General features: G+C 39.2%; 1 long non-coding RNA gene across 1 annotated transcript; it reads left to right on the plus strand.

Moving 5' to 3' along the window:
• The first annotated feature begins 274 nt into the window (after nucleotides 1-274).
• Nucleotides 275-3,369, plus strand: LOC133277089 (uncharacterized). Its single transcript, XR_009746083.1, has 3 exons — nucleotides 275-407; nucleotides 945-1,384; nucleotides 1,420-3,369. It is a non-coding gene; the product is annotated as an uncharacterized LOC133277089 (long non-coding RNA).
• The last annotated feature ends 12,518 nt before the right edge of the window (nucleotides 3,370-15,887 follow it).

Here is a 15,887-nt window from a genome sequence, read left to right on the forward strand (position 1 = left end):
CTTTTTTCAAACTGTTCCATTTTTCTGAGGCTGAGCTTTGTTCTTTGGAAGAGTGCTTCAAAGTGCAATTCCTTTGATACGCACATACAATGACTACTTGAAGTAAAACAGGAAATACCAAAGTGTAAGGGTGTCCACATTAGTCTCATATATGTGCAAAATTGTCTGTGTGTGTCAAACCAGCACACTTATGGAAATCTGATAAATAAAACTAAGGAGAATTGGGGGAGGGGAGGGGGAATGGTAAAGTGAAGGGGAAACAGAAGGCGAAGGCAAAGGGGAATTGTTGAGGCAGAGCGAAAGGGAGAGAGAATAAAAACTCTGGTCCATACACCCAGAAGAATAATTTGTTTCTGATCTCAAACTTGGAATTCAGTTCAGCTCTGTACACTCTAGTAAGCACCATTGTCATTAAGACATATGTGGGGAATGTTGCACAAGAAGCTGCTCCAGCAGACCTGAAAGAGAGCACGAACATCCTGACCCTCAACAGCTGCAGACCATGAGAGAAGTGAGCAAGACAAGTCAAGAGGAGTCAAACTTAGAACACCAAGATAATGTCCGAGAACTGTAGACATGAAACAAAGAAGTTACTGAAGACAAAGATGAGATATTGCACCCAGGACTTTCCCAGGAGCTAATGAAAGTCTCCAATATGGACTGAGGGGACAAAGAACGTGTGTTCAGGGAAAATGGAAAGTAATAATGTAGCAGAAAGTGGTAACAGAAAAATGTGCTTATACATCTGGGTACAAATAAGTTGTTCAAGCAAAGGTGCATGATCAGTAATGTCATTGTCTGGGAAAAGCGTTATGATGTTGTGGAAAGTACCGGAAAGAAACTAACCAATATTAACAGTTACTAACTGCTAGACAGGGGTCTATAAAAGCCTGTAAGCTCAATAAACGATTTCAGTTGCACCACAACTGGGGTCCATGCCTCAGTTGCCTCAGACATAAGCTGGAAAGGGCATATGTTTCATCAGTTACATCCAAGTAATGCTGCTGAGAGCTTCACAAATGTACAAAGGAGAAAATAGACCCCAAGATTTTAGTATAAGGATTAAATATTCTTCCATTAATTGAATTTCAATCAGTCTGTCCTAATTTTGAACCATTTAAAGTACATTTTATGGTTTCAAATAATTTTTCTGCTTAGAGAACTCAAAACTAACTGTAATTTTTTTTAATAAGTAATAATTTGTAGTCAATTGTTCCCAAATGGAAATGAGTTAATTTTCCCCATTTGGAAAATATGTAAAACTAGATCAGCTTCCTTCATTTATATAAGCAGATATTATTCTTGCTTTTAATTTTAATTCTTTTTTATAGTACGTATAGAACTATTGAAGTTCACTTGAACCTTGAATGGCCTCTTAACAGGTGTCCTGGGTTTAGCAGTGGCAGTAAACTACTAAAGCATTTCTGATAGAGTCTATCCTAATGAATTCATACAAATCAGTGCAGTTTACTGTTGCTAATGCTTTAAAATGATCCTAGCAATATACTTCCTCTTAAATGTTTCATTAGTAGTGTTGTATCTTCATGTGTCAGTGGTCATCAGACATTATCTTTGGGCCTTAAGACATAAGAAATTCTTACTGAGAGAATTCAGAGTTTGTAACAAGCTCTGAAAATTAGATGAATTTAGGTATTTAATTAATGAAATTCATCACTTCTCATTTAGCATTGTGTAGGTTTTTTTATCTAGTTTTTTTTTTTGTCACTTTTGTGTCATCACTTAGCATACATTTAAAATGCATGTGTCTTGCCTCTAATCAAAATGTTTATATCTGGAACCTACTTTTAGAAATACTAATAAACCCCATATGTAAGACCAAAACATCATTGACAGAATACACCAAAAGTGTTCCTTTTATGAGATTCCTCTAGGTTACTCCTCCAGATATTGAAACTTTCATCAGTACGAAAGGAAGAGGGAATTGGTTCCTTTGCATAATACTTTCATTGAAGCCCTGTGATCACTCCTGACTTCAAAGGGCGCCTTTACCACCCATCTCTCAAAAGCATTTTGTCTGGCTCCATATGGGAATGAAACCCCTCCTTCAGGGAAACACAGCTGTACAGGAAAGGTGGGAGAACAGCTAGCCCCTTACCCACAGTAAATGACTGAAACACTGAGAGCTCTTGCCCTGCCTGACCACACAGACAGACATTCACATCGATTTTATCATTCAGAGTCAGGGAGAAAGGCAGAAAGATGCTGGAAAGGAAAACATCTCCATGCCTGTTCATCATAGCATCCTGACTATCATTTTATTTGGCTTGAGCCTTTCTGTCGTGTTTACAGAGTATGAGGAAGACACTCTCCAACTGAGTCCACAGGTTTTGTTAGGGTATCTGACTGAGCTCTATGTAAATGAAATAAGGAGTTTGAAGGTCCATCTGATATTCTGTTAGATTATAATATATGAAATGAAAATCCTACATTTTCAACTTTATAAACATTTTAGGGAACCATCTATCAAGTGCAATCTGGAAAATTGTTTGGCTCAGCATGTGAGGGCAATGAGTTCATCTCAGCATCAGTGATTGAATTGGTAGTTTGGGACTGATTAGTCTGAGCAAGAACTTAAATGAAATAAATTATTTGTGACTTTGGGAGAGGTAGCAATATCAATAATGCAATTCCCTACAGCAAAAAAATAAAAGTTAATGTAGAGGCACTTACTTTACTGGCCTGTATGATAGCAAAAGAAAAAATAAAGTCTACAGTGACTGATGCATTTCAAAATAAACTCCAAAGTAACTATTTAGGTATGTGACATCACATTAAAATGAGATTTCTTGCTCAAGGAGAGATGACACAAAAGTCTGTTTTACATTCCAGTCAACAAATGTTGTGTTTTACAGTGTGGCAAAAGTCGCTTGCCAGAGTTATTTATGAATGCAACATCCTTGACAAAGGGATTAAAATGTGAATAAGGTAATGATAAGGAAGAAGACATGTTAATTAATGGTATATCCTCCTCAGAATATATTGCTTATCTGCATTAGCATTATAAATAATTGAGTAACCCCTTGAGGCAAACATCCAGAGACTGTTTATAAAAGTAGTACCTTAAAAAAAAAAAATCTGAATAAATGTCTATAGTAAGGGGAGTGGGAATGTACGGTTGCAAAGCAAAGGTCAGTAAAACCAAATATACTGCAGGGTTCAGTCCTTCTGTTGTACTTTACTAGATATTATACCACTATTCTGTAGTGATTGGTTTTGCAAGGAGATTGAAGTACAGTTGACCTCCTCCTCCTTCCAGCATTAAATTTTGAATTTAAAATGCTGAAATGCAGTTGGCTATTAGATAAAATTGCACTGTAAAGGGTATTAGCTGAATCAATGCTTATTTCTATGTCTTGCACATCAGTTATTTCCCTAATATTCACACATTGCATGTAGCTTTTCACACATTGCATGTAGCTTTTTCCTTCAAGATGTGAAAGGGTTAAATTACAGGGGTTTTGGGGATGTATATATATATATATATATATATATGGTACTCAGACAGCAGGGACTGTGACTTTGAAGTCCAGAAGAGGGTGATGGGTAGCAAGACCAAAAGTACTGCCTAGGAGGTCAAATGAATTTGGAGAAGTTTAGGAAAGTAAGTGTGTGCATATGTTTATTTGTTTTATCTGAAGAAAGGAAGACCTGTGTGACTGCTTTGCTTCTCATCATCCCTTTTCTCATAATAACATTCCTTTTTGGTCAGCTTTCACTGAATTTGACAGACAGAAGAGGTCTTCAGGAAACAAAGTTCCCATATATTTAATACCTTTGACAGCTAAGGAAAGAATTGTAACTCTAATACTGGCACTACCAGTTTTAGAGAGAGAAGTAGGGAGAACAGCCATATCCATTTTGTCTGGCAGCTGCCTGGTGGCCGGGATGACTACTTGCAGTACAGTCTAGCCATAATCAGCGCTGCCCTCACTTGTTTGACATGCCAAAGATGAAGAAGGAAGGACCATGTAACAGGAAGTGTATGTGCCACAATGGGCATTAAGGAAGCCCCAATTACTGCACTGATCATATCATGCAAGCCATGGAAAGACTGACAGGAGTACACTCGCTCTCTTTGCAAACACTTCTTTATACCTTCTTTTTTTAATACAGTATCAATTTTGCTCTGTCGTATCTTTCCTTTATAAACTCTAACCATGGAGAAAAAGAAGACACGTGGAAAAATCAGTTGAATTCATAAGTTAAGAATCTGGGGAGCAGGAACAGGCAGGATGGTATAAGAAATGGCTTTCTACATGTTGCAGGCAGAAAACTGTAAAAATATGGCCACTGCCTTGTGGGATATAGGGAGGAAGGGTGAAGCATCTTGGCACAGCAGTCCAGAAGATTAAGCAGCTCCCTTGCCAGCACAAGAATAACAGAAAAGAGGCACATGAGGGCAGAGCAGGTGAGAAGGCAAAGGCAGCAGGTTGTGCAACATAGTAGGAAAAAAGTGGGTGCTGTTGAATAGAAGCTGTAGTGAAGACTTCCCTCTCTTGCAAGTCTCAGATCTCTTCCACTGGAGCACAATAGAGAGATTTGCCTCCAAGAACTATTGTAGGAAATCTGGTAATCCTATTGCAGATAAACCTCAACTGCTGTTGCTGCTATTTCCACTCACACTTGGAAATCATCCAGGAAAATGACAGGCTGCAAAAAAGCTTAGCAGTCGTTGTTTGTCATCCTAATAAATTGAAGAGACTCTTGAGCATTACAAAGGAATTGTTTTGCCTCTCTTTGTCACCTCCTGTAGAATCAATGATTTTAAAAGACCTAGACCTGTTTCAGTACCCTGAAGAGCTAAGACATTGTCAGTGATTGCACTGCGGCAGCTGCATGTTTCACCTACACAGCGCTGGTGTGCAAACAGCGCAGGTGATTTAAATAGAAGCCTCACGTGAGAGCAAACAGGGAAAAATGCATAAGTGGCAACTTGGTCTATCCAAGTATAAAAGCATGAGCTTAACTTTAGACTCTCAGTTTTAGCAAGGCGTAATCCACTGGACTGATTCACCTTCTTAAAGGTAAGCATATGCCTAAATGCTTTGCTGTATGGGGTGTGTTTAAGGAACGCATTACATTCTCAGTTACTTCATTTACACTGATTAAAATGGTACGTCATTTGTGTGAGATACAGTTTTAGCAAATGGAAGAATAAGATGGAACACAGTGAAAGTAAAAGCCTGTGAAGATGATTTGTGTAGCAGTTGTCTAGTTTGCTCAGTATCTCTTGGAAAATCCCCTGGCGAACCATGGCAAAACTCAAACTGTAGCAGGTTATCTGGACTCCAAAGTATTTAATCTGTCGTTTCTGCAATACAGCTCCCCATGTCTCAGGTGTTGCTTTGTTTCAGAGACAGGTTAAAGAAAAGATAATGAACAGTTAAGAAATGCTTGTCTTCTATTCAGCCTGTTTTTCTTTCTGTTTTAGTGTTTCTAGGGTGTTTTTCTGTTACTGTCTGCTGTGGTAGGAGTCCTGAATGCTAGCTGTTTTCAGCCACTTGATTCAGCTCCAGGAAGTTGCGCTGAGGAAATTACTGTAACATGCGAAAATGGTGCAACAAGTATATTTTACACTCTCCCTGAATCAGATGGGTGAAAGCAAATCAAGTTTTGCACTGACTTGCTCAAAACAGTGAGCACAAAATTGGTATATGAGCTTTTAGGCTGATTGCAATATAAAAAATACAGAAATGTCATGTATTTGAGCAATGCACAAATATAGCCAAAGTATTTTCTGCCATTATCAAAAATATGGAATTTTCAACCACAGCACGTGAAGTTAAGTCTTTGAAGAATGCTGTGTAATACATGTCACATTATACACATTTTGAAACTAGTCAAGGACTGTTGCCAGATGGGCAGGAATGATCTCCAACCACTTATTACCTAGGAGTATACAAGTGACTGTGTCCTAGCAGTCTGAAGTGGGAATATAGTTCAGTTCTATCAGTGATTTGCTCTCTGCATTGAAATATCTTTTCTTTCTTTTCTTTGCCTATTCTTTCCCCTGTGAAGCTGGGCAATCCTCATTTCTTGTCAGTCTTTCAGCTGATAAATCTGTAGGCTGCTGTTATTTTCCCATCCTGTATTTATACTGATTATTAGTGATCCATCCGGTCTCAGAATCTCGCAATATGTTTTTACAGCACTCTGAAAACTCTTTTGTTTTTGAAAGTAACCACCCAAATGATGCTGTTGATAATCTACACGCAACCATTCATCCAGGTGTGGCCTTCCCAGTAGGAAAGCTGTTTCATCTATTGGCAGACCTCACCGCTAAATGGCAGTAATGACCACGGAAAAGCTAGCTGGCAACAGCATCACCACCCCATTCCCCCAGCGTCAGTTAAGTGACCTTCAAGTACACCCAGAGATACCTATGTGCAGAAACGGTGTTTCAGTCTGCTTTGCGGTTGCCTCTTTAACTAGCTGGTTGCTCCTGAACTCAGTCTTCCCTCCTTCTGGTACCCCCAGGCACTGAGCAGTGGGGCAAATACAGAACATCTCAGGGGCTGCTTTAAACACCCCTGACTAGTCGCACCAGCACCTGGGGTTTCTGGATTTCGGTGGAACAGGCATTGCAGGCTCTGGGAATCTGCTATATCAGACAGTTTCTCTTCAGGACAAACCTGTTAGGTAGCATTCATTCTTTATCAACGTGCAACAGGGAACAGCTTCAGGGCTGGGACATGCCCTGGGACAGGGTGGAAGAGTGCTTTAGTGCTTTAGATGCCACTGTGGCATCAGAGTGGGAGAAGGGAAACATTTATAAATGTTTGGTGAAATTCCCCTCTCAAAAATGCAGGAAAATTCATGTTATATAGAGCAGCTTCTAGATTTCACTCTTTCACAGAACAACAATCATGAAAAAGCAGCCATGGAAAATGATTGGTTGTAGCAGCAACCTCTAAATTTACCTTTGTACCTTTATATTGCAGGAGACAACTTCGGAACACTACAGGGTTCACACATGTCAATGCACCCTCTATTTCAAATGTCATGCTTGAATGCCTCAGGCCTAATTGTTGGTTCAGTTGTCATAAACCATGGGGAATGTTGACTGAAGGTCTCATGGCAAAGGAGGATAGGAGCATTGTGCTTTAAGTTCCCTAGGGCATATGGGACAAAGGCTTCCCTGTTTCAAGCAGAGTAAACTCATCAAGTCCACATTGTTTCAAGTTGGGTTTTAACCTGGAATCAGAAATGGTTAGAATGAATGAAAGCACAAAAAGATAAGTGATTTATAACCCTGTGGGGAAAAATTGCATTAAATGCAATAAGAAACTGAGAAATGAAATATCTTTCTTTGATTATTTTTCTTCTGCACTCATCTATATATGGTGATTGTTGTCATCGCTGCTTTGTAAAGACAGACTGAATTTTATCACTACATAATTAAGGTTTAGGTGTTGGTTTTTTGGGTGGAAGGGTTTGTTCTTTGATTTTCTGGGGATTTTTTACCCTATGAAAAAAGGAAAACAGAAAAACTATGCTGAAGGAATATCACAACATGACTGCTTGCATTTTTTTTTAATTTCTTTTTTATTTAATCAAGGAATAAAAAGGCTCAAGAATTTTATCAAGAATCCTGCAATGGAAAATAGAAAGTGTTTCACATTGTTCATTCATGACTTTTTCTGCTGTAATTAAGCAGCTAATGCTCCAGATGGCTTAGTTTTCAAAATTAGTAAATTTCAGCTCTGCTGAACATTTTATTTTAAAACATACAAAATGCTAACCAGAAACTTTTAGTAACTTCAGTTGTAAAATGTCCCAAAGCACTGGAGGCTTTGTGACACTTGGCACATGGGGCAGGGACGTAGGGTCCCAAACTGTGCTCTATGTAACACTGTGCCAGCTGGTTAATGCAGTTCCCAGGATCCAGTCCATGCCCAGCAGTCCCTCTGGTGCGGATTCAGCATTTCTCCCAGTTGGGCACTGCCTGTCTTCTTTGCATAAGTTTTGATGGGTAGGCTGAGATTTTGGCACAGAATATTTGAAGAGAGATATCTGGCCGTAACACTCCAGTCAAAATGAGGGTCCTGCTTGTTGCTTAGGACAAATATGTGCAACACCACCAGCATCAGCATTAAAGCAGTTTACCACAGTTGTTCTTGGAGGTCAAATGAACTGAGTTCCCATTTGTTCTCTGTCTGTGTCAACCATCTGCTTGCTTTGGAAAGGAGTGTGCAGATAGATGGCATATTCTTATCCTGCACACTCAGGCCTGAGATGCAGCTAGCCTATGCTGGAACTTGCTAGAGGATTTGTGCTGCCTTGCATGATTCTCTAGACCAAATTGAGAAGTTTAAGTTCAAATTTTTTATCAGCAACTTAATGTAACCTAGGACAGAAAATATTCCTCTGACTTTTCTGAGCAACCTTTTCTTATAATGGTATGCGTGTGTGAAAGTAGTGCTTAATGGACGAGATGTTATTTCATGTTTTCTCATGGTTTGTTCCTGAGGATAAACGACTTAAAAAAAAAAAAAAGCATTAAACCTGTAGAAGTCTTCAGGCATTTCTTCATCTCCTGTACCATTCTTTTTTGATGGATCACTTGTTGGCAGCTTCTGTCATGTAGCTCCAAACTTAAAATATCTCAGAAGTCTGAGCCTACTAAAAGGTACATTGCTTATGTACCAATATCTTTGCTAAAAGCAGGGCACTTAGTAGTAAGGCCAGTGGAAAAACAAGCATTGCTTCTTCCCCAGAGCTTATGGTGTGAAAGAAAAGGCATTCCAGGGGAGTGTGGGGAAGATTTGGAAAGCAAGAGCTAGCCCACAATATGGATTTATGAAGGCTTCATGAATTAGATTAATTTTTAAAGCCACTAAAGATATGAGTGAAGTTCTTAGTAACCTCATTGATCTTGTGTATCTCATATAAACACCCAGCACTGAACTGGGTGTACTGCCTTTTCTGGGTCACAGAAGACATAAAGCATTCTCATCATCACTAGTTTCTTAAAGGTAACTCTCCCATAGTGCCAGGACACAGCCAGTTGTTTGTATTCTCACATTCCTGAGCTGATAGCACCAAATGACTGCAAATACCTTGCACTGGAAAAAAAAAAAAAATCACTTCGTGGAATTTATTCTGGGCAGACTACAACCTTAGCTTACCTTCCCTTGGCAGCATTGCTGCCTGACTGTTCACTCACAGCCCCAAGAATAGCAGAGAAGGTGTACAGCATATTTGCTTAGTGTCAGTGTCCAGAGGCCTTCGAGGGCCACTGAAGTAATCCAGATTTGTCTTTTCCTCAGCTCTCCAGCAGCTGGAAGAAACATGCTATGTGAGGTGGTGTGTGAGGCCAGCATTACCTGACAATTTAATTTTGCAGGTAGAACTCTCCAGGTCTGGATTTATAGTTCCCACATGTTGGCCCATCAGCATGAAGCTGTTGCCACACAATCAGTATTCTGGGTCACTGTTTGTGCCTTTTCAAATGAAGGCTGCTCTCACTATCAGACTGAGCTGATTACAAGCCACCTTGGGCTACACCTTCTAGTTTCATCCCGTATTTTTATGTGCAGGTCAGTTATAGCCATATTTTTACCATATTTCCTGGGAAATGGCATTCATGAAAGAGCTTTGAGATTTATCCACCAAGCCAACCACCTGTTTCTGCTTCTGAAAACAGGCTTATTGTAAATTATTCAAACCACAAATGTGAGCACAGGGAAAAGGATTGTTTGATTTACTGTAAGGCCACCATGAGATTTCTTTCAAGATCTGATAAACAGGCTTCTAAAAGATCTTAAAAAGCATCTACAGGGCCAGGACTTATGTTTACCCGTTAGACTCTTAGCCCACTTATGAATGGCTGTACTTAAACAAAAATTATTGCTTTCCAAGGTCATGGCCCTTTGTGGTGGGCTTTGCATCCTGCACAAGGAATGGTCTGTGTAGTTAGGGATCAGAGCTGTGGGGCATTGGGCAGGCATAGAAACTGTGCGACTATGGGAGCAGTGTAGGAGTAACTTGCAGATTTAGGGAAGAAATAATAACTTCTAGTTGATGCTGGAACTGCTGAAAGCAGAGAGTGGGAGCAGAGAATGAAAAAGGCAATTCTCTAAAGGATTCCCATTTAAAGATGTCAGCAGCAAGGGCTGCCAGAAGAGTATTAGAAGTGTAGAGACTCAGTAACAGCCGGAAGTGATAATGGAGGCCCTGATAGCAGGCTGGGAGTTTCACTTGGGTAGTTCCTTCCAGCTGCTGTGGAAGAGGTAGAAACTGAAGCACAGAAGAGACAGAGTCAGCATACTGACAAGCCTATACTGCACCATCAAAGCAGCTCAGGAGGCTTTGGTTCCTAGATCCACATCTTGCTGCCTCTCCTTTGCTGTGTCTCACAATATTCAAGTGCTTGTGAGATCAAGAGCAGGACCTGGCAGCTGGAGCATTTGGTGAGAGGGGAGGCCTGGGAGCTCTTCTGCAGCCAGCCCATCCCTCTGGCCCTGTGCTGTGGTATAATGCATTCAGTGAATGCCATGATTAACTTCACTCTGTCTATTCCACAGCATTTTTGTCATCGCTTGCCCTTGTGTTGACAGCAGGACTGCTTCTATAATCCTACACCTCCTGGGTGGCTTCAAACGTTTCTGCTTTTGCCTACTTAGAAGACAAAAAAACCTCCCACCCAAAACAATGAAACACCAAAACAAACCAAAACCCCCCAAAAAACCCAAACAAACAAACAAACATACAAGCAAAAAACAACCCCTCCACAAAAAAAAAAAAAGAGCAATTTCTTCTTTCAGACAAAATCAGGAACAGTCAGAGCCAATCCTAGACACAGTGAACTGTTAAAATGTTATGATAAAATGTAAAACATTCTAGCTAGAAACACCTGTTTAATTATTCTGTTGGGGAGCTGAGGCTCCAGCTTCAGGAAGATTGGTTTCCAGCTCAGGTCAAGCATAAATTAGCTGATTTTGAAGTGCATCACTCTTATTGCTAGGATTTTTATGTAAGAATATTCCTAGAACGCTCTTCTATGTCTTTTTGTCTCTTTTATAGTCCTCCTAAACTGCTGAATTACCAGTGAAGGACTAAAATCTTATAAATTTACTGAAACTTAATTCAGAATAACTGAAGTGTGACAACACAGGCTTTACTCCTATGGATCTTTCAAAGTGTCTCTTTTTGTGAACAATGCCACCGCATCGAATTCACCCTCTTTAATGATGCTTTACATATCTTGCAGTCAACAAAGGTGCTCAGAAAACACCTTAACCATTTCAGATCTCTTTTGAGTCACTCAGATCTCTAAATCTACCACAGTTCACCCATCATCAGTTAAAAGATAATCTAACAAGCCCTGAGGTAGCCCAACAAACTTTGATATAGCAAAACTTGGCAAATGTCTTTCACCATTCCAGTAAAGCTCAGGAGTTAGAAAAATCTGAAGATCTGCTGCCTGGAATGGAGTATTCAGTGTTTGTTCCAGTTTGAATGACTGAGAGATTCAGTGATTTATGTATATTGTCTAGTTTGGTGGTTCTCAAAAAAATAAGTGTACATTTAAGAAGAAATCATACCACAAAACCTGTGAGCATCTACTTCCTTTCCAGCCTTAAACTCGTGTGTGCTCAAAGGAAATTGCAAAATATTCTTGTTTCTGAGCTATAAAAGTGAAACCTACAGGTGCTGTTCTGGATGATTTGTATTACTTAAAAAAAAAAAATGTATTTTACATTTTGAGGAGATTTCACCACACTTACTGCTTTGATTTATCATCTGTCTATTTCAATATTAAATACTGTTCATTATAACATGGGACTAAGAAGGAACGATTAATATTCACAATAGTGACAGCTTTGGGACAAGTTATTCAGGCAAGCCTAACATTAATTGTTGAGTGTTCTGTCTTCATGGGCACCGCACAGGCCCCTGGCAGGTCTGGTGATCATCTCCGCTGAGCCTCGGGAAAGACCATGCCTGAAGGAGAGGCAGAATTGTTCTTTGATCTTCTGAGCAGTCAGGGAGCTGCCCATGCTTAGCTTTAGTCGAAGAATGAAGCTGTGTGCTTGAGTGCTTTCAATGGCATGTTTTAATGACTTGATGCTCTTCGAGGTCACCTGAAGGAGCATGACTAAGCCTTGTTGCTCATCTGGGTACTTTTTCAGGGCCCTGTTTCTATCTGGGTAGTTAACAAGCAGCAGTATTTGCAAAATACTATAGAGTACATGTTTAAGACCAACAACTAAATCGCATAGAAGAACTTGTTAGAGAATGAGTTTCCACCTAACTTTGTTTTAATTCTTAATAGAGAGTGGGTAGAAAAAGTTGGCATTCAGAAATGATTCATGAGGTTCACTTGGGAGGGGAAACTGTTTTGTTAAAAAAGCTGTGGTCACATTCCAGCCCTCAAAATATCTGTATAAACATTGCAATATTTAACATTATTGAAGGCCATTTCAAAGTAAAAATAAATAAAATGGTGCAATATGCCATTTTTATGTTTTTAAAACAATTCTGTTTCTAAAACAAATGCTGGTCTATGAAATGCTGTTTAAAAGTTATCAGCTTTACTGAAAAGCCTGTTTCTGGGGCAACCCTATTTGATTTACACATTCTGAACAAATTTTCTCTGCAGAACTTTCATGCTATTACCCTCTATTGCACTCTGCAGTCACAGCCTCTTCAGTACCTATTAGTCTCCTATCCTTCCTAAAGTGCTCTGTAGTAAGTCAAAGTAAATGGGTAGGGAGAAATGGCCTTTAATATTTTACTGAGCAAACCTGGCTGTAACCAGCCTCCTGTCACGCAGTCTTGGTTCTTGAAGTGTGCTTCATTAATTCTTCAGTATGTCCTGTGATATCCTTTCTGATCATTGTAGGATAAAGTTCATTTCCTTCACACTTTTTTGGAGCTCTTTGAGGTGGTTTTCATTTTTGTTTCCAGATGTACCAAGAGTTTTGGGCTTCTAAGTCAAATGTGGTTTAAATCTCCCTTCCATTCAGGAAATGAAGAAAATAATCCATGGCCATGCTTATGTAAAGCACATCATTTGTCTCCCAAGTGCTTGCAATAGAGTCAGGGAAAGCAACTGAGAACTGGTTGTCCTTAACAATGAAACTTTCTCATTTCCAGCCTAGGACCCTTTGCGGGGCTGCAGTCCCTTCTCCAAAGCAACTTCAAAACATTTTATGTGTCATTGTGTCAGTCAAGTCAGTTTGTTAAGTTAAAAGACAACAGGGATATATGAGGGAGGTGGAAACTGCAGTGTTTCCCACCCCTCAGAAACATTTGGTTCTGAAGCACAAAAGTGAATATGATTTCATCTCAAAGTTTAAGGATGCGTCCAGTCCCAAACTGTGCCAGCATGTTTCTGCCCTCTCCAGATCATTAGTGGGGCACCCAGCTTCAGTCAAGACTGTAGCAAGAAAGTGGGAGGAGAAACGTCCTTGGGGTGGTCTGGGAGGGAGGGTCTGGGAACAGCAGGATGTGAGCCCGTCCGCCCCCAGGCCCCCAGCATGAGTCATCCCGCAGCTGCTGCAGCCTCTCTAGCAGCAGACACTTGTTGAGTTGCTTTCTAACCCAGTGACCTGGGAAGCACTGTGTAACCTTTGTGAAATTCAGACAGTCTGGATCAGAGCTGAACATCAGGCAAACCTTTTTTTTTTCTTTCTTTCACACATGTATATGAACACCTCATTCATAACTGGTTATTTAGCTGGGCAGGGGGAACCTTAATATTTCTAAAACATGAACAAACTGATATCTTAGAGGAATATGTTCAAAGCTAGGTTTAGATTTACTCACTGTGTGAGTCAGTAAGCTCTTAGAAAATGCAGGTACTGATATATGGTTTCAAGTAAATTTAACTGTTTGTCCTGTTACCCCATGCATGGACACATACTCAATTATTATTAGTATGATAGTCTGACTTCGGAAACTGGTAAGCACTCTACTTCTTAATGAGAAAAGACCTTATAAAACAATAAATGAAGAGGACAGTAACAAAAATAAAACAGCAGAATACAGCATCTGGGGGGAAGTTGCTGCTGCAATTTGAAATACCTTTCTCCTCATAGCTGCCTGGGATGGGTTTGGCCATAGGAGTTCTCTGAAGCAGCTGAGGTCTCCAGTGTTCAAAAGAATTTAAAATGTCTCTGTTCCTAATTTAATTCTGGAAAAAGTAAAGAATAGGTAGGATTTCAGGATGTAATCTCTAAGAGCCAAAATTGCTCAAGAAACAAGCGAAAATTCAAACGTGGAATGTTCCTGTCCTGACTTCACTAGGTATCAGAACAACCAGACAAACAGCCAAAATCAAACTTAGTGTAAGAGTAAAATTTTATGATCCAAGAAATAGAGATTAGTAGATAATAAAAATTTCAAGATTCATATGATATACAAATTACTCTGTTATATGTGGTTAGAAGAAAATAGACTTCCATGTAGACCCATATATGATTTGTTGGCAGTACCCCATTCCTCAAACCTGAAAAAAGAATAGACCTTCACAATGCATAGCTATACCTCACTGCAGTGTATTTCAGTGCTTGTGACTCTGGACTATAAGTAGTAAATTTATATTATTCCATATTATTAAAATGCTTCATATCCTAACGAGTAACTTAGCCAGCCAGGTCAGCGAAAATACATCTGAGCTTCCCTCTGAAAATTTTCATTAGGGTAATAATAAAGAAAGAAACCAGATTATGACTAATTCCTTCTAAACTATCCCAAAAGGTTTAATGATTACAATATTTTAGCTCTGGGCCTGACTTTACAACGTGTGAAAGAAGAACATTCATTAAGCATCTAACGTATAAAAAAAGTCTTTCATGTGGTTGCAAGGTACATACATCATAAAATAAAGTACTGCATCCAAGCTGATAAGGTAAATATAAGTTGTAAGACTTGGCTGCTTCTCAAACAAGATATATTTTAAAACACCACTACTTCCAAAACTTAAAAAATAATGAAATGGTTTAAAAACATAGAGCCTCACATAGCATGTAGATTACAATAAAAACAATCATAATCCAACATACTCACAGGTAGTGGTTAAATTAATTTTAAGACTCATAAAATCCCTTCAAAAAATAAACAAAATGGCTTGACCTTCAGAAACATAGAGAATTAGCCATGTAAACCCTATCCAAGTCTCCTTGAAACTGCAGTTGCATTCTGTGGGCTTTAAAACACTTTACGGCTTAAGTTTCTTATTTTTAACTTTGCATATTTGATTCCACCATTTAACTAACTACCACTTTAAAGACAGCTCATTAGATGGCCAAAATGATTGACTGATCATTTCAATCTTTTTGCACGTGATAAGTCCGGGGTACATTGTTTTCTTTTAATTACGGAAATTGTACGTATACAAGGCAGACTGTCTGAATGTTAACATCGGTTAATTGTACTCTATATCAGTCCTCATTTTCTCAATAAAGTGTGTAATATTCGTTTGCTTCACCTCCAGTCTGCATAGAAACACATCACTTTACTGTGCAGCTGCAAATCCATTGCATCTTTATCATTTTTGACACGCTGCTTTCTCCACTGAAAACATGTCTCAGACTACAGAAAACATCTGTCTGTTGATGAATACTCTGCAATGACGTATGTGTGTTCCTTGTAATTTCTGGTCTTTGCTGATATAGAGCATTCTATTTTGCAGAAAATTTCTTTCTCTGTATCTTTACTTCTGAAATGAAGTCTATTGTCTTGGCCCATAGAAATAAATCTGTGAAAGCTAATAGTTTTTTGTGTTTATTTCCACAAGTAATTATTTGTCCCTATCCACCCATATTCCTAAAATAACACACAGGCAGGAAACACACTAAGCTGCACTACCTTCTGTTCTATGCACCATTCGTTCCGGTAAGGGTAAGAAAACTACCTGA

The sequence above is a fragment of the Pezoporus flaviventris genome, unplaced genomic scaffold (genome assembly GCF_033815535.1).
Source record: "Pezoporus flaviventris isolate CSIRO_AGI_PZ_B2104156 unplaced genomic scaffold, CSIRO_AGI_Pfla_v1 ptg000050l, whole genome shotgun sequence".
NCBI lineage: Eukaryota > Metazoa > Chordata > Aves > Psittaciformes > Psittacidae > Pezoporus > Pezoporus flaviventris.